This window comes from Melospiza georgiana, chromosome 3 (genome assembly GCF_028018845.1).
Source record: "Melospiza georgiana isolate bMelGeo1 chromosome 3, bMelGeo1.pri, whole genome shotgun sequence".
Lineage (NCBI taxonomy): Eukaryota > Metazoa > Chordata > Aves > Passeriformes > Passerellidae > Melospiza > Melospiza georgiana.
Window position 1 is genome coordinate 31,845,766 of NC_080432.1, and position 19,067 is coordinate 31,864,832.

Sequence of the window (19,067 nt, forward strand, 5' to 3'; positions counted from 1 at the left end):
AATTATAATTTAAAATTTGCATTCTGAGCAGTGTTCTTGCCTGTAGATCTACATACCAATATAGACTACAGTAAAATGACGGAACAGTTTGTGTGTCTATAACAACATCAATACCAAAACCATTCCAACTTATTAGACCAAAATTATTAAAACCTCACAAACTTTCATAGATCCATTTACTTTAACCTGCTGCGATTAGAGACTGTTTTTCTTGTTTACACTTTCCTCAGGTCTTCCCTGAATTAAATCTTGCAGATTTAGGCAGATGATTCATAAAGAAAAGCACTGTAAGATCAAGTCAGAAAGGTTTTTCTGTTGTACCTGTACTGGGATTTGTGCCTTTAGAGAGCAACTACCTAGCAGTGTCCATATTGTTCCAGGGTTACAGGAGTTTTTGATGTGCAGGGCATGGAGACTTTTAGGTGAAGAGGGAACTGTTAACTTGCTGATGAGGTTAATACAATATGACTACTTCTGTACTCAAGACTGCACTGCTTAGCTCAGCTCATCTAAAGCAGCATGAGTTTTATGTAGCCTGTCGTTGTTTTTAAAAAGCCACAAAAGCTGAAAAGAGGCTTCCTTCTGCACATTTATTTCTTCAAGCCTCTAGACAGGTAGAGAAATCACAGCAGTGCAGGTACAGGAAAAGTGTTATCTGTACACAAATATTTTTAGGAATAAGAAGCCACAAAGCATTGGTTTAAACGTGCAGAGCACATGTATTGCTGGAGTGTGGTGGGTGGAATGAGTTCACTTGGAATTGCATAAAATCCTGAAGCAGACATGCACTGAATAAAGACAGGCCATTTATGGCTAGAATCAGCACATGAAATTACCATACAGTAAGTCACAAATGCCTGCAAATTTATCTCACCAAGAAGAGATACTGTGATAACATTTACCAGATTATTTTTTTCCACCTGGCCCTTGGCACTTTAGTCCTTTTCAAGTGTCTGACCACCTCCATGTGCTTCGGAAACCTCTCTGCCAACCCCAACAAGGCTTGAGAAGATCACAGGAGTTTTTACATACTTGGCTGCCTCAACTTATTAAACAGTCTCCTTATAGGATGTTTTTATTTTTCAAGCTATATCCCAAAAATCTGATGTTCTTGGACAAGGAAACGTGTTTGCGGGTGGGCTCAGGACCTTCTACCCTCTCTGCTTTCCTACCTGGTCTAAGGAAAGTTCTTTAGACTGGAAAGAAGCTCCTCCCAAAATTCTCTGAGAGGTGATTTCACAGCCCTAACTCACTGATTGGCTCTTAACCATATGTAGGACCAGTCCTTCAGCTGATAAAAATGGTTAGAGGGCCAGAGGTTTGTCCCTTCATTCTGTGTAGGACAACCATGTCGCCAAGGACTGCAAAAGTAAGATATGCATTTTACAGCTGTAATGTATACATCACCCACTAAACTCTTCAAGTGGGACCTGCAGATCTTTAAAAGCATACTTTTTGGTGAAAACACCTACATGAATCCAATTATGACTATGAAAAAATTAATTCCCTCTGTCCCTCTCTTCCTCACTCCACCTTATTTTTAAGGAGAGCCAAGACAAAGAGAGAGCAATTGTTAGAGATCAGAAAAGCCAGACTCTCCTTCCTGGTAATGCCTTGCTTGAGAGGATGTGTAGAAAATCCATGTAGCCCTGCTGGTCTTGAATGCTGGTTTAGAAAGTTTGGGCAGGGTTCTTTTACCCTGAACTAGTCTTTTTGACTCCGTAATATCAACCTAAGGGGGAAAAGGCTCTTCCAGAGCATGACTTAAATCTTTCCAAGACAGATTATGAAGTTGGTCAAATTAATCATGTCTTCATAGAGCCTATATCTCTCCAGGAAGAGATTAGAAAGGTATACAGAATTACTCTGCAGGCATCTGCACTGGAGATGCTAAGGCAAGTGAATTTCACCAGAAGAGATTTTCCTAAAGATACTCAAGGCCTCTGTTTTAAAGTAATTATATGGCAAAAGTTCTGTACAAGAGACATGGAGCTCCTGAAGCAGGTTCAATGTAGGGTGACAGAGATGAATAAGGGATTGGAGCATCTCTCCTATGAGGAAAAGCTGAGGGAGCAGGGCCTGTCCAGACTCAAGAAGAGATGACTGAGAGGGGACCTCATCAATGTATAAAAGTATCCAAAAGGTGATGCCAAGAATGGATCTAGGCCCTTGTTGACAGTGCCAAGCAAGAGGAAATGGGCAGAAACTGATGCACAGGAAGTTACAGCCACATGCCTAGTCTGAAGAGCCTCTCATCCTAGGAGTCATAGGTAGAATTTTCCTCAGTAATAGACATTATTTGACCCAGACTGGAAGAGTCTGGTGGGCCTTTACAGAAAACCTCCAAGGCTGGTGAACACCCCTGAGTGACTTGATCTTGTTTTGCCACTGTTTGTCCACCAGACAGGAGAATTGCTGTTGAGCAAGAGATCCTGAAAGTACTGTGCACATCAGAGAGACAGTGCTGCCAATTCTTCTCACTCATCCATATCAATCCTATTTGATAGCAGTGGGATATGTTCATCCAGAGAATTCCTGACTGTCAGCAAAAGGACAACTCTCCTTTCTACCATTTGTCTTCCTGCAAACATTAAGGACCTGGTCTCTAACTCTTTCTGTCATTAAGAACTTGGCCTTTTAATGTGGGTCCAAAGTCACTCTACTGAACATATGCTTCCCAGATGGACCTAATTAAGACTATGTGGAGGCATTTGGGGGTGAATAAATAGAGAAGGAGGAAACTTGCTTAGTGGGAGGTCTATGGAAAGAGCTGTAGAGGACTGAGAGACCACTAGAGTGACCACCTGATATCTCTCACTGAGAGCCACAAAGAGTGGAGGGCTTGTGGACTGAGCTCTTCATGTTATGGAGTCAAGCTTGAGGGCCAAAGGACGTGGGGAACAACAGAAACAGAGCAAAACATTAATCTCATGGTGTGTCTGGAGAAAAGAAACTCTGAGACATTGCAGCTGAGACATTCCTCCAGTGAAGGACAAGGGAGCAACTTAGGAGGCTGTCCATAAGAGCAGATTATGAGCTATGGAAATTGCAGAAGAATGTAGTATTTGCCATGTTTGTAATACCTCTGCCTGTAATAGAGCTGATTAATTTTCAACCATTTGTATGGCTGATTAATGCTACATCTATTTTATCTCCCCAGAGAAACATGTCTTCATAAAGGTTAATATTGTAAAATTCTCAAAGCATCTAGTAACTGAATTTTCCTTACCTGCTGCAAGAAGTTGCTCCATCTCTCTCCCACATGGGGCACCTGACAAGCTCTCATTCCTTCAGTGCACTCACACCCGAACCCACTTTTTAACAAGAAGGAGCTAAGGTTCTGCAATTTTGTAATCAATGAAAAGCCCTGGCAAGCGTGAAGGAGAGTGAGGTTGACAATAAACAGAGCATCATTTGAAATTACCAACGTGAACATGAAGGACAGGAACAGCTGTAGCATCATGGTTGTAAATTCTTCAGACCAGGGATTGCTTGAGGCCATGGACAGAGCACCTGAAGGAATGGGACCACACCAGGATTTTTTAGAACTCCTGTCATGGCAACTCCATCGTCTCTCAAACGAGGCCAGCATCTCAGCTCCTGTACACACATTTAATTTGACTTACAGAACTTATTAAATCCAGGGGGAAATGTGGCATCATGGCTGTGAAACTAGGATTGGGTTTCATACAAAAACAGTTTTGCACACCAGGATTTTTACGTGGTCTTGAGAGATCTCAAGACTTGTATGTTAGTGGGGCAGTTTCATAGCCGTTGTTATTTTTTTGGAAACGTTTTGTTAGAAGTCCTGCAACCCACTGCAGCAAAATGCATTGACTCCCTTAGGGACAATGATCAATTCATCTCTTTACATCCAGCCTGAATTAAGGAAAAAAACTGAAGGCCTCAGGTTGACCAAAGAGAAAGTGATTTTTGGTCTTCTCTTGTCCTTCAACAGTTCACAGAAAAAGGAACAACACAGTAGTGTTCACAACCTTGTAAGAATGCACAAATAAATCTGAAGACTCTGGAAATGAAACAGCTCTCCTTGGTTGAAGAATGAGTCTTCCAGAGGTTGCTCAGGCAGTTTAGTGGGTCTCTGAGAAGAATGATAGGAGGTGGGCTGGGCTTTGAGTGCCTCTACCAGGGAATCATTTCAGGCTAAACTCTTGAGAGAGAAAGACAAGTGCAAACACAGCTGTCACAAAACAACTACAGCGCTTCAGGCAAAACAAACACTGAACTGGGTTTGGGGGGAAAGTTGGCAAATGTACCTAGTTCTTCCAGATGGGAGAAAGGCTTGAGTCTAACTTTTTTATTAAGTGTTTTGCTTCCCATCAGATCATCCCATTTACCAAATACCTACAGGAATTTGCAAGACAGCATTGCAGAATACACAGGTTTCTCTGTATAAGAGCTTTAACACTGTGTCCTTCCCATTTGTCCCCCTCTTCCAGAATCTTCCTCCCCAATTCTGAGTGCTTTCCAAAGTCTGACTCCAGTCCCCAGATCCAGGGATGGGATTTTTTACTCAGGGAAGACTCCCTTAAGCTGCAACAGTTCAAGGAATATGGCTATGGGACAGCAAAGCCCCAGAAGAAATACGAAGTTCATTTTTTAACTAAAATTATGATTTATGAGGAATAGACTATGCAAGGTTTCATTTAAATAGATTTGAAGACCAGAGTGATTTAGTAGAACTGTATATGCCTACTCATTTTTGAGATTTATACATTGCATATGTGTCAGGCTCCTTTCCCTACTGTCCCTGTGTTTAGGCTCACTTGTGATAACCATGTACTTTCAGCAGTTCACGTACACTAATGAAGGATTTTGTTAAAAAAACCCTTGAGAATTGAAGGATGAAGAAATTTAGTGAGCATGTTAAGCAGGCCCGGGAAAGCTTGGGACCAGGCAGGCTGAGATCAGGCCTCAGGGTTACCACGTCTCAATTTCGGTGTCTCAGTTGCTCCCTTTCCTCCTCATCCCACTACTGCAGTGGCTGCTTTTCTTCAGCCAGAGCCTTGTCACACATCTCTGTGTTATTGCCACAAGTGTCAGCTCATCTCTGGGAGTACCTCAGATGGTGAGGAGCAGGCTGTGGGCTTCCCTGGGCTACAGGCAGGCTCAGCAGTCAACTCCAGGGTTGTTGGCCCTGGCCACCACGAGCACTTTGATGTTACTGCTTTCATTGCAACTTAGACAAAGAAGCCAGCTGAACTGCCGGCACAGAAATGAGGATTAACACACTGAGAAGAGCTGATGTTCTTCAGAGAAACAGGTGGAAACGTGATCTTAAAAAGTCAAATGAGAATGAATGAGTCTATTCAAGCATAACTGTCAGGCTCTGTCTACCTGATCTACTGCTCTGCCAGGGACAACTTCAGCATGTCAAGCACATTCTCCCCAAAAGGCAGGTGTGCACACTTGCACCTGGCCCCATTTCAGTAATTCCATACAGAGCCTTCTCTCCTATGCCAGGTCTGCCAGGGACAACTATTTAAATTTTTAATTATGTGTTCAGCCCCTAGCTCTGGCTAAACCATGCAGAAAGGGGCTAACTTGGAATCATTTTCATAACTGTGAGGTTTTTATTTGGGCTGGTCTACTACATGTGAGGGTTTTAAGGATATTTTCTTGGTCTCAGTCTCCCATTACCATGGCTGAAACTTTTAGTGAGCTTTGACATATTTTCCTTGGCAAAATATCTTTAAAATTGGTAGGAACCCTATCTTCAGTTTTGAAGGTCAGGGAAATACAGGGTCAAATTATGAATATGTTTGACTACCTAAAGGTATCAGGAAGGATTTTCAAGAACATTAGTAGGTGTCAAACTGGGCTATTAGAAATCAACTGTAACTTGAAGTTCCCAAATGTCTCTTAAAATCTGGTCTAAATTATGCTTGAGCATCCTCTTTGCCACTTAAGCCTGTGGATGAGAAAGTAGCTAAATACTGTTTTCTTATATCCAACAGAAGGCACTAAAAACCAAGTGAGTTTTCTACTATACAAATACAGAGAAAATTTCTCTGTTAGTTGCACTTGGCAGACCAGCTTCAGGGAGTGTCGTAATAAACATGTGGCTATTTTGGCTCTCCTCCTCATTTGTATGTTGTTTATAGTGTTTTGTAATGTAGAAGCCCAAGGTATAAGAGAAAGTTTGTCTGATTGTTTTTCTTGCACGTAATAGATAAATTGTCTGCTCTGGTGGAACATTGGTGAAGCTAAATATCCTTTTTGTCTTACAAATAACTATGTATTGCTATGTAATACATAGTACAAAATTATAAGATAATGTTATGCAACATATATGTTTCTAATCATTCTATATAGCGATAACTAATGGCTAATATCCCTTATTTCTAATTATTTCACTTCTCTTGGGCTGGCAACATGAAGCAAGCAAGGTCAATGTGTCAACAGAAAAGAGGGTTCAACAGTACATGGAAGTGGTGTTTGCAGCATCTCGTGTAGAGGCCAGCAAAGATTAGTAGAGCTTTAATAGTCCTTTCACTCCAGATAAATTGGAGAATAGGATCAGAATTCATTTCTTCCCAGTCCACCACCCATGTGGCTTCTTCTGAAAGAGATAGAACAAGACCTCTTCAGCGGCATTGTTTGTGTTTTATTAGTGCTGGAATCAGCTCCATATCCCAAGTACTTCAAGTACAGGAGCATTTGGAAGTACAGCTGGTCTCATGTCAAAAAAAAATGTACCACCTTGAAAAGCTATGTTTATATACTAATCTCTTTGCCACTACATGCAGATTTGAGCTAAACCCCAGACTTCACAGCTGTGTAGCTATGGAAATGACTGTTGCTCATGAGTTCTGCATCTAACCTGTAGGTAGAAAGTGGCTCAGCTCCTAAAGTCTAGAAAAAAGTCACAGTAAATCCCTGTGATTTGAAAATGTGAAACATTCAGAGGCATACTTGCACACTTCAGAAATCCTGCTTCACACATGGTAAAATTAAAGCTGGGGGGAAGTCATATTGTTAAGGTGGGTTGCATATGTGTTTGTGCAAGTGTATTTATGTAAAGTTTTTAGATCCCAAAACTATAGGCCTTGCTCAGGCAAAAATCCAGCTGGCTAAACTGAAAATGTTGCCTTATGCAGTCTGCAAAATTGGGCTGGGAGAGCATGGTTGTATGTTCTCTGAGCATGCTAAAGGTCAAGAAACAGGTTGCCAAGACTTAGTTGTGTCTCCCTCCCCAATATGTAGCCAAGGTGCAGGTAAAATTCCCATGGTTTTCAAAGAGGCTGCAGAATTTGGCCCACTGGCTATCAAAAAAACTCTGAAGAGTGGAGTTCAGCTAAATTATTCCAACACCAGACAAATGGGTCTGCCTAACTAAGCCATAACATTTGAATTATTAATGTTCTCTAATAAAGGGGATAAAGTGTCTGTGGAACTGAGTGTTTCAGAGCTCTGTTAAAGATCATGCCTATTTTAATTTAGAAGTTCAGCTTGAGGAGAGACAATGCTGGCATTGTGTTACAGAGATTTAAAACAAGTCTGTCTTGAGGATTTTCCTCTGTCCTTATCTGTAATAATAGAATTTTAAAAAGAGTCAGAGCAAGAGCAGCAGCACTGGAAAATATCTTTCTCAGAAACTATAGCAGACAGGTCACAACATTTTTAAACAATGATAGTAACATTTATTCTATCAAAGCCATTTTATGTTTTATTTGGAACTCTGGCGCCTTTATTTTTTTAAGCTCTCATAACATGACACTAATTACAGACATCAAGATGCTCTATGGAAGATACCAGGCAAAATCCAGATGCTGCTTCTTTTCCTTTCTCTGCACTCCCACCCCAGCCCTTTTGTGTGCATTACATCATAGCATAGTTTATTTTAAAAGTGCCTCAAAAATGCAATGATAGTAATAGTAGACAGAAGGAAATTTATGGTGAGCACCTCTGGCCTGCAAATTCCTTTACAAAGCACTCCTGCTGCTCATCACAAGACCTTCTTGCTAGCAGAGACTTGAAAATACAGGGACTAGAAAATACAGTTTGGGTGATGTGTTAAAAAATTTTGGGCTAAAGTAATTCTCATTTTAGGACCATAAGCACATGCTGCTTCCTCTTCCCTGTTTCTTGCACCAAATGGAAATTACTAAATCCATCAGAGGAATGAGTAGAAGGGTTTGTGTTTTTCCCCCTGGGAGACTGAACTGCCACAGTGCATGAGGTCCGGCTGGAGCCTTGCTTGGCTCCGGCACCCCAGTGAACACCCACAGTGCAGGTGTGCAGGGAATCCTCCTGAGAGAGACCCACATGCCAGCATGTCAGCCAGCCTGGAGAAACACAAAGCAATGAGCAGGCCGCGTCTCCCTTGTGTCACAGTTGGCTGCAAGAAGTCATTGCCATGTCATGGGGAGCTGGTGATCTCCACAAAACACCCACAGTAAAATAACCAAGCACCCTCAGACACTGAGGGCAGCACTGAAACTGAAGTATCCTGTGGCTTTTAGAAATATTGATCAGCTGCCTGTAGCAGGTGGTAATCCAGCTCTCCAAATTTTTGTTTCCCCTTGACTTGACCACATGAGCATCTGTAGGTTACATGTGACATTTTGGCTAGGGTAGCATCAACCAGGAGGGCATGTGAGCCATGACCCGACCCTCTGCATGCCCCCACTGCATCACAGGGGTTCCCCACAACTCACACCAGGTTCTTCTGAGCCTCACTGGCGCACTGAAGTGTCCAGCTTTGGTCGGGACAACATGGGCTCGGCACTGCTGTGTGGCACCAGCCCTTGGAGATTTGTGGTAACACATATACACAGGCCTGCCATGCTGCAAGGCTGAGGGACAGCCTCTTCCCTCACATTTTCCTGCAGACAGAGCTCACAGGATGAAATCCCAGCCCTGTTGAAAGTGTGATCAGGATTTCAGCTGAAATGCTGCAACAAACACATTTGTCCTGCAGAGTAAGCAAATAAAGTGGCAACACTACACCAGTGGAGAACAGGAAGGTTTTGATGACATTGGCTCCAATTTTTTAACCTATTAAGATTTCCATTACCCTCAGGCTCATTGTTCAGCAAAAAGTAAACACCAATAAATCTGAAATAACAAGTGAAACACATGCACTTAAGCAAAAAAATAATCCTAGGAAATGTTCTTTCCTTTAGCACATTAGAAACAGTCAACACAGCAATATTAGAGTGACTATGAAGTTTCTAAACATTCCATCCCTCCAAAACAGGGGTGTCACAAGCCTGCAGAGAAGCAAGACTTAGGTTTTTGGAAGATCTTATAGGATCTTGGATGCCACTTCCCTAGAACTGTTCAAGGCTAGGTTGGATAGGGAAAACTGGTCAAGTGGGAGGTGTCCCTGCCCATGGCAAGGGTTTGGAACTGGATGATCTTTAAGGTCCCTTCCAACCCAAATAATTCAATGATTCTATGATCCAAAGATCTCGGGGAGAAAGAAGGGAGGATCCATGATTGGAATTCTGTCATTTATATCTTTCATGCCTGTGTCTGAGATGTTCCTTTCCAGCAGTAATGGCAAGGAGTGAAAGAAATGTGCTGATCTTCCTTGCCCATTCCAGTTCTGTCACGAGTGGTGGAATCCGCTCACATCTCCATGTCTCCACTGTGCTGTCAAGTGCTTACACTCTACTTCACCAACATGAAAATCATGTGTCTTTAAGTACCACAAAAGTAATTTTTCCAATAGAAGAAAGATTATCCTTTTAGCCACTGTCTTTTAAAATGCCTTGTGTACCTCTGAGTAGATCCAAATTCTTCCTTTTACATTAAGCTGTGGAAGGTTTATTCTACATTTCCATAAGTAGCCATTTTAACTTTTCCATTTTCCTTTTTTAAACAGGAAACCTCCCCACTGCTCCTCCACTTTCTCTAAGCTCTTTGTTTATATTCTACTTCCATTACCAGAATTATTCTTACATTTTTCCATCCCCTATTCTGAACAAACATTTACACTGACTCTGAATGACTCGTATTATATATAAAGGGAAACAACAAAGCAAGAGGGAACAAAAGTAACAACTCTGTGAGAGGATGAAATGTGGCTGCTGCCTCCTTGATGATAGCAGCCATGAAAGGAAACTGCTGGCATCCCTGGCCACAGGACCATGCCAAAAATGCAGAGATGCATCCAATGCAAAGCAGAGTCATGTGAATCACATATGGGCCATGGTTCACTAAAGTAAATTATGTCTTCCAAGGCTCCAAATTCCCCAGAGCATGTCATGATACATGGAAACAGCAGCAATGGGCAGAAAGGAAAGGCTAAAATTCTTCCCCCTCCTTGAAAGGAGGTCTTCCTTAAAATCCAACATTCTCCTGTACATTTACAAGGTAACATGTCCTAATGTGCTAAGCATGAGACCAGAAAACGCCTCCTTTCCCTTCTTCTGCTGACCTTTTGTGACTTCACCTCTAAATATTCCACCATCATCTCATTAGTAAGGATATGATAATCTATATAAAGAAGGGAAATTCCCACTTCTGTCCATATGTTCTTCATCTTTTTGTAAATTCCAAATACTCAGTTTGCAAAGTCAGTACACATGTAGGGCCTTTTCCACAGATGGTCTCTAGAAACTTATTACTATCCATGAGAAGCAAGAAAAGAATCTGCTTGGAGGTCCCAAGATGGATTTGGAGGCCTTGTGTTTGAAAAAATGAAATGTTTTTACTTGAAATCCGAATATATTTGTTCTGTAAATCATTCCCTGACAATAAACCCCCACTCTTTTCAGAGCTACTTTTTATTGTAAGCACTTTACAACATAATTTCCAGAGAGAAGACCTTTAAGTAAAAGATCATGTGCTAAAATTTTTTGACATAGTTTATGCTTTTATGTGTTATGTTCATTTTTAGCCCAAAACAGTGTTAAAATTGTGATGGATATGTATCTTATAGATCTGATTTTATTTGCATCTTCTGTGCTTTTGTGTTTGTAAAATCTGCTTTACAAATGTCTAGATATTAATTCTACTGAAGCTGTCTTACAACACAGCCTTTTAACTGAACAAACAAAGTTAATCCCACCCACACATCCTAGAAAAGGAGCACAAAGTTTTTTTAAACTCTGGCTCAGTATCTCATCTCTTCTGTGGTGATGAAAATGAATATTGCATCTATGGTGAAGCACGTCAAGCCCTCTGTGGAATTTATTATGCTCTCTGCACCAAATGTTCTACCAGCAGGTCTGCCTCGTGCTATTCAGAACATGTATAATTAGAAAAGAATTTAGCCAACGCTGGAAAAAATGACTGTCCATAACTCATCAGGTTAGAAAGCTGGAAGGCCTGGAGCAGGAAAGAAATGGGTGCAATTTTCAGCTGGAGAGGAAAAACTTATTTTCTTTGCTTTCCTACTGCGAATACCTAATTTATGCAAAAATCTTTATCTTCTCTTCAAATAGACAACCACATTATTGGTCCCAGCAGCCACAGGACAGTATCTATGTTCCCATGTGACCCAGAGCACAACCTTTGGATAGCTGGTGGGGCAGCTCTTGCTTAGGAACACGCTGTCCTGTCCTGGGCTGGCTAAGTTCCTGTTATAGCTCCACGGAGAAAGCTCTGGCTTGTGTGGGTCTCCATGTTCTCTTGGGACTGATGCAGATGCGCAGAGTTTTTGGTTTGTTCCCTTCAACAGTGCCCCATACTACTCATAACAGAAAGCCTTAGTGGTGGCTTTTACATAATAACTTCAGGAATATTCCCCTTTCCCACATTCTTACATGAGGGTGGAGTCAATAGAGACATCTCTGCTTGAGCTGTGAGGGACCCCATATTGTGTCTAAGTATTGAACATGAGGGTCCTTCTTCTGAGACAACTAATTCTTCTCCTTGTTCATGATTTCAGGATTTTGGATTCCACTTTTGCCATCTCACAATGTCTAATTTAGCTACTCTTCGCATCTAACAGGCTTCTAACAATGAGGAACATAATTTTGCATTTTTCTTTTGTCCTCTTTGTAATGTCTTTCCTGAATATTCCAACCTCATCAAATTCCTTTCTCATTATCAGAACTCAAACATTGATCTCTTCATATTCTTAACCTTCCTAGATTCTGATTTCTCTCTGCAAAACCAAGGCCCATTCCTTTGGGAAGAGCTGGCTCTTCACAGACATAGCTTTCAGACAAAGCTCACTCTTAATTTTCAAATTGGAAACATCTGCATTAACACAGCTGACATGTAAGATAAGGGCTAAGGTTCATTTAAAAAAACATTTTTATAATTTTCCCAAATAACTTTTTGCTTCTCTTGTAAGTAAAAGTCTTGATTGCTGGTTTCAATGTTGTAGATTTCCAGGGAAGAGGTTAGTTCATCTGCATTTTAAAAAGTTTACAGGGGCACTGAGATATCCTTTGTCACATTTGCTAAAATATTAATAATTGCATTTTAAATGTAACTAGTTCTGCCTGTCTCACTAGGGCCAAATCCCTGCTTGCTTCATTTTTCTTGATATTTTTCCCATCAATAGTTTCACTGAACCAAGTGCTCATCATACAAGTCTATCTTCAAGGTTTCAACGGCACAAGCCTTCTGTGAAGGGGAAGGATTTCTGTGGTAACATCACTTACAGAAACTGGCCAATATAGGGCCTGGGGCTCAGAATTTTTAGTTCATCACAATGAATTCAGGCCCTGTGTTTGTGACTAAGTGTCTTACTTCTTGCATGGCCCAGGAACAGATGTCTAGGGAAAGCACGAGGCTAGGGCACACATCACAGGGTGATTCACCCCCATTCACTGGGCTGGTTTCCGAGAAGCAATAGTTTGGGATTTCCTGAGGTAGCGGTTATGCATGGACAATGTCTTTGAAGAGTCACTGGCTGACCTATCCTTAATGAATTGGTCTCATCCCTTGCAGAATTCATTAGCACTTTTGGTCTCTGTGAGGGCCAGCATCCAGGAATCCCTCCTCTGCCTTTGGAACTGCTGTCTCACGTTGTCACTGGTACTTGTATGAGCACATTGCAGCTGATCATTCCTGCATGTTCTCTGCCAGTTTCAGCATTTCTCAGGGCTCTGGCATATTCCAGCTCTCCCATTTCTTTTCTGAGCTGGAAAGAGCAAGACCTTATATTGCCTCCCTGTAGAGAATCCTCCAAATGTCTATATTGTCCTTCTCTCTACATTTGCTAAATTACCCATAGTCTTTTTAAGATGCAAAAAAATTTTAGGTCCTGGATAAGTACCACTGTAGCAATAAAATAGCAGCATACTCCCAGCACACTCCCTTATTGCACATGCTAGGTTTTTCATTCCATCTTTCAGCTGATCAATTTCTCTTGATGCTTTTTTAGCCTTTCTTTTTTTCCCCATTTTCATTTCCCATGAAGACACATTTCCTGCATTTTTCTTTCTAATGGTTGTGTAATGGGAGTGGGGAAGATGAAAGACATTGTCTTCTCTTTGTGTCTGCAATTGAAACAATACCTGAGAATATCAATAAAGGTATAACATAATCAAGACACAGAATTAAAAAGTTTAGCTAACAGATGATCATTAAATATATCTACACCTTAACAATGGGTACTTATGATGTCTCTCTCATTCCTCGCACAGTGAATAGGATCATTTCTGTGTACTTAATCAGAACACATTTTAAATCCCACTGTATAATATACTTTGTGGCAATGCATGATGGCCAAAATATATAAAATATTGTGAAGTTAAGAAGCTGCAGCTGAACTAACAATATATTCTTCTGGAAGGAGACATTGAATAAATTGGGTTTTGATAGCAAATTAAAGTTCTTCTAAGAGCTTTGCTGCATTCCTCTGCATTCTTCAGACAATATTTTAAACAACTATTTCCAATTGTAAATAGTCCCCTAAACTTCCATGGTATTTAGAACATAATGTATATCTTACAATGATCAGTTAACATGATGAATACAAACCTAAGAGAGCCTTTTGCATCAAGAAGTAATAATTTTATATGTTTTTTTGGGTGACAATGGCAATTTCTGTTTTGGGAGCAGTCACATACCTATGTTCACATATATATCTTCAAAGACTGATCAAGTTGATTTAGAGTCAGACACAGATTTTTTTCTAATAGAAAGGACACAGATTTCTGTAATGGGAAAGAAAGAAACCTTTTCCCCTCAACTTTGTCACAGGAAAAAATACAAGCCATAGACAAACCAGTTTCCAAATGCAATGACATACCATGAGCACCAATAAATGAAGGTAGAAGAAATGGTCTGGTGAACAATTCACAGAGAAGATTAAGCAGCAGTTTTGGCTTTTACTTCACAGTATGTCTTTGAGTCATTCAGATATTGAGCTAACACTCTGGACTAGAAAGCACCAGATGATTTCTCTCATGTCTCATTTATCTTTCTATGTGCACACTCAAAAAAGACCAAGATTTGACATTAAAAAAGGCAAATTCTAGAGAAAAATTTGAGGTGCCATTTGGGAGTTGGCCAAATCTTTCCTGCAATCTTTAACTAGCCACGTTCTTTAGAAAAGAACGTTCTTTCATTAGCTCTAGAGTTTTTGTACTTCATTTTCCCTGGACATGACTGTAAAACTGGCCAGCTTCACATCCTATGCAAAGTTCATTTGGTGCCTGGACAGCTTTTTGTGGTCCAGAGATGAAAAATACACAGCAATGCAAAGGCTTATCAACTGGTTACAGCATTGGAATATAATTATTCAACTTGAAATTCAGCTATAAAGAAGCGTGTTGAGAGAGGAAGAACAAACACACGTGCATGAAATCTGAACCCATCCAAATTTTTCAGTTCAGATTGTATTAACTGCTTCCCTTTCCTGAGTCATTGTCATGCATCAACCTCAAGCCAAATTTGTTGATCATTTGTGCCCATGCAAAGGGCTTCTCTTAGAGAAGCTGCCATTTTAAGACTGATCTCATTAATTTTCCTATTCTTTACATGTTCATGAAAAATATTTCCCCCTTCCCTCTGGAAACATCCAGGGAAATAGCAATTAAAACTTGTTGCATCAATCTCTCTCTCCTGTTTATCCAATCAAATTCCATGTCTCATTGAAGAACCTTATTTGCAGTCTCTCATCACTGTGGAGATTAATTGCTGCAAGCGTGACAAGCTCACACAAAGTTTTAGCTATATCCATAATTAATCCTGCTTTTCATCACCCCTGGCTTCACCTACTCTCTTGCAGCTTGATTCACAGGAAATATTCAGTACAAGTAAACAGTTAACTACCTCCTACCACAGTAATTTCACCTCAGCTCTGTGTTAGAGGAGGCATTTCAGAGCCCCCTTTGCAATAAAAGCAAAAACTATTCTACCTGAAGGCAAAGCACTCTTACTAGCCAACCACAGTCCTGGAAGCCTCAGAGTTGATGCCTGTTATCAGTGTATCTGTTCTTATGCATACTTTAAAAAAAAACCAAACCAAACAAAAAAAAAAAAAAACAACAACAGAAAACACCTAAAGAGAAGAAAGATCTAATTACTGGGACTGTGGTCCAGATCAGACATTAATTACTATAGCTGGTAAAGATTTTTTTTATTTTATGTAAAAAGTAAATAAAAAATGACAGCAGTCCTTTGAAATCTTTTTTTTTTTTTTGTACCTTTCCACTAGTCTTGTGACTGGCTATATTGTGTGTGTCTGCATACATATTTTCACATACATATATCTAATACAACACTTTTAAACAAAATTATTCTCTTTCTTTTTGTTCTAGACCCATGGAGACTGGCTAAGCTGTTAATGGACAGCTCTCAATGCATCTCAAGACAAGGAGATGACTGATGATGTCCCAGACAGCTGGGAGACGACTGAAGTTAAAAAGAAAGGCTCCATGCCTTGTGAATGGGCTTCAGAGTCCACAGGTTTATCTTGCTTCCCACATCCCAGGTCTCAGTGTTGGAGTCTCTGGACCACCCTGTGCATCAAGCTCACTCCTTCTGAGAGCAGCTGGTTTGTGGTCTCCCACGTGCACATTGTCCCCTGAGGCGCTGGTCAGACCAACAGTGATTTCCAGCAGGTATCTGAGGTGATCACAGCTATACTTGCCCATGGAGGCAGTAAAAACCAACGGCGTAAGGATCCAGATTTGCCTTCTTCCTGCCCCCGCTGCTTGCAGAGATATCTGGGGGATAATTTCACACCTGCACTTGTATTTTGATACTGTGATGTATCTCCAGATGTGCTGACTGTATTAAACAATGTCCTCTCTAGCCCTGTGAGATGCCTTTCTCCTCGCTCTTATTAGCATCTGCAACCATGCTGATGTCCTTGAAATAGTTCTTGACTTCCTGCATTGGGTGTCCCCTTCTCCTCCTTGTTGGGCAGGTGTGAAGACATGTGTGAATATTCCCCAAAAGTGATCATTGTGGAGCCATCCTCCTACCACAATCAGCTGGTGCCAATGCTACAGCGTCTGTCCAGTTGCCTGCACCTCCCTCAGTCACTGTCAGCTGCTCTGCACTGCAGCCCAGGCTCCTTCCAAACACAGCAAAAGGAGGAGAAATGCAAATAGGCCTTGTGTGGCACCTTCACACAAAGCTTCAGGGTCCTGGAGAACAGTTTGGAAGAATTGCCCTGGTTCAAGGCATGAAAGGAATCTCGTGCTTTGTGGCAGCTCCCACATTCACCCCTTCTAAGCCACATCTTCCTGTGGCAGCCCTGGGGCTCTGCCTGCCTCCTTCGTGGCCTGGCATCTCCACAGCAACCCCCTGGCAGGCCGAGAAACTTGCTGGCCTCCCACAGGATCCATCATCCCCCTCAGATCACCTTCTCCTGAGTCTTCACACCCTCCAGACTCTACTTATGACATGAACATTGCAAAAGCAAGAGCCAGATTTTTCCACACCATAACTAAAAAGTACATAATCTTGACTTAGAAATGGTGAGATTGTTATAAATGGAAATATATTAGAGGTGTTTTCATTTTCTCTCTGGGTTTCCAGCATTCCTGGTTTTCTTTCTAAGCTTTCTGTTTCAAGAACAAGGATTAGAAACCATTTATATTCCTGGACAGCTGAGTTTGTTGTATAAATGTGGTTCAAGAAACTGGAGCCTTGGAAAAAAAATGGCAAGCATCCCCAGTAAAATTATGAATGTCAGCAACACCCTTTGAATTTATGAAAATCTTAGCAAGGCCAGGAATGAATAAAGACCATAGAAATATAGAATAGGCTCATAGAATGGCTGGAGTTGGAAGGGACTGTAAAGATCATCTACGTCCAAACCCCCAACCCTGGGCAGGGATGCCTTTCACTAGACCAGGCTACTCAGGGCCGTATCCATTGTTATCCATTGGTATCCACATACAAGATGGAGACCAGACTGAAATGCGACCTAAGAAATCCAGACTTGACCCTTTCCTTCAGCACAGGATTTCTCTATCACTTCAGGTCAGTGTGTCCCACTTAGTTTCACTGAAGATGTTGAGTCCACTTAATTTGGAAAGACCAGGGAGAGAGTGCTCAGCATCTTACAGGACAGAATCCTCTACATTTTTCTGTCCCATATGTAAACCTTGGACTAAGCTACTCCTTCTCTCCTATTGCTCTCCAATGAGCAGGGTATTCTCTCCAGCCGGGATTTTCCCCATGAACTTGACGCAAGTTCAAAAAACACTCAGTAACTATCAACCATAATTAACCCTCTGCTTTAATTTCTGCACTGTCATTACTAAGAAGAGGTGAAGTTTTTGTGTGTGGAAAAGTCACACAGAATTAAAAAGCACCAAATATTGATATTACCAGATAAGTCTGCCAATATGGATTTCAGGCAACACATGGGAACTGTGTACCTGGAGGATCCCACTCACAGCAGAGCAGATAGTGATATGAAACTGAAAAAAAAATACTTATTAACTTTCAATAATTAAAAGGGCCTGTCTAGGAGCCAAGCTTCCTCAGCATGTGTTTAACATTACTTCTGAGAAGGTCATTGCTGGCTTCTCCAGGAAGGGAATTCCGGAGAGGGTACAGTAAGTGCACAGAGTTTAAATGAGCAGCCCCAGAGCAGACATTTCATAGTCTTCAGGGATGCACAAACAATTCTGCCTCAGCAGCACAGAAACAATGCCCTGTATTCACAAAGACTACAGGAACTTCAATATTGTGTGGAGGGGAGGCGGGGGTGAGGGAAGTCTTGAAATACAGATAAATTGGTATTCACCAAGTGCCATTCCTTAATTTACAACAGTCTTTAACTTTGGAGGCAATTGCCAAGGTGCTCATAAAAAGAGAAATGATGAATATTCAGGATGTCTTCTGAATCCATTAGGCAACTGAGGATGAGGTCTCCATATGTACAACTTCAACTGTTTTCACATGCTGGTAGAGAGAGTGCCAAGGTGGCGTCAGGAATAAAAATGGCTCCTTAAGTTGCCAATGGGGAGAGAGGAAAGGAGGGAAAAAAGTGTATATCAAGTGCATGGAAATGAAAATTTGTTTAAGTGTAGTAATTCAACCTGAATGTGCGCTGCATGGCAAGGTGTGAACCCAGCTGTTGGAGCTATCTGGCACAGCCAGCTCTGTGGACAGGTGTGTGTAGGATCAATGTCAAGTTAAAAACTGTCACTGAAAGGTTTTCATTTTCCACACCATCCCCTCAAGGGTCTCAGGGAGCCTGAGGACAAGGAAAGGCTCTGAATAGACCAGGAAGGGGGAAAACTTTACTTGTAGAAGCTGAGAGAAGCTCGAAGTGTCTGGCCTGAGTGAGGATCAAGTCAGTGATGGAGCAGGCTTTCTTCTTGATCCTCTCCCCCTTCTCCCCATTTCCCTCTTTGACAGCCAACATCCCAGATAAGGTCGATGAGGCGCTTACAATCATAGTCGGTAACTGATGAGGAAAACATGCTGTCCAACTCTTACATCCTAGAAAATAATGTCTTCTGGATGCCATGAATCACAGAGGATCACAGGCCATTAATCACCAAGGGGAAGGGTGGAAGAGACGAGTTTAAAGTCATGTGTACCAAACACAGCCATTTCTCTGGGGAATCTCAAACCTGGCATGATTCATTTTGCTTTCTCAGGGAGAAATCACAAGGGGTGGAAGAATAAATAATGCCACAGCCTCCTGAGTTCATCTGGTAGTGAGG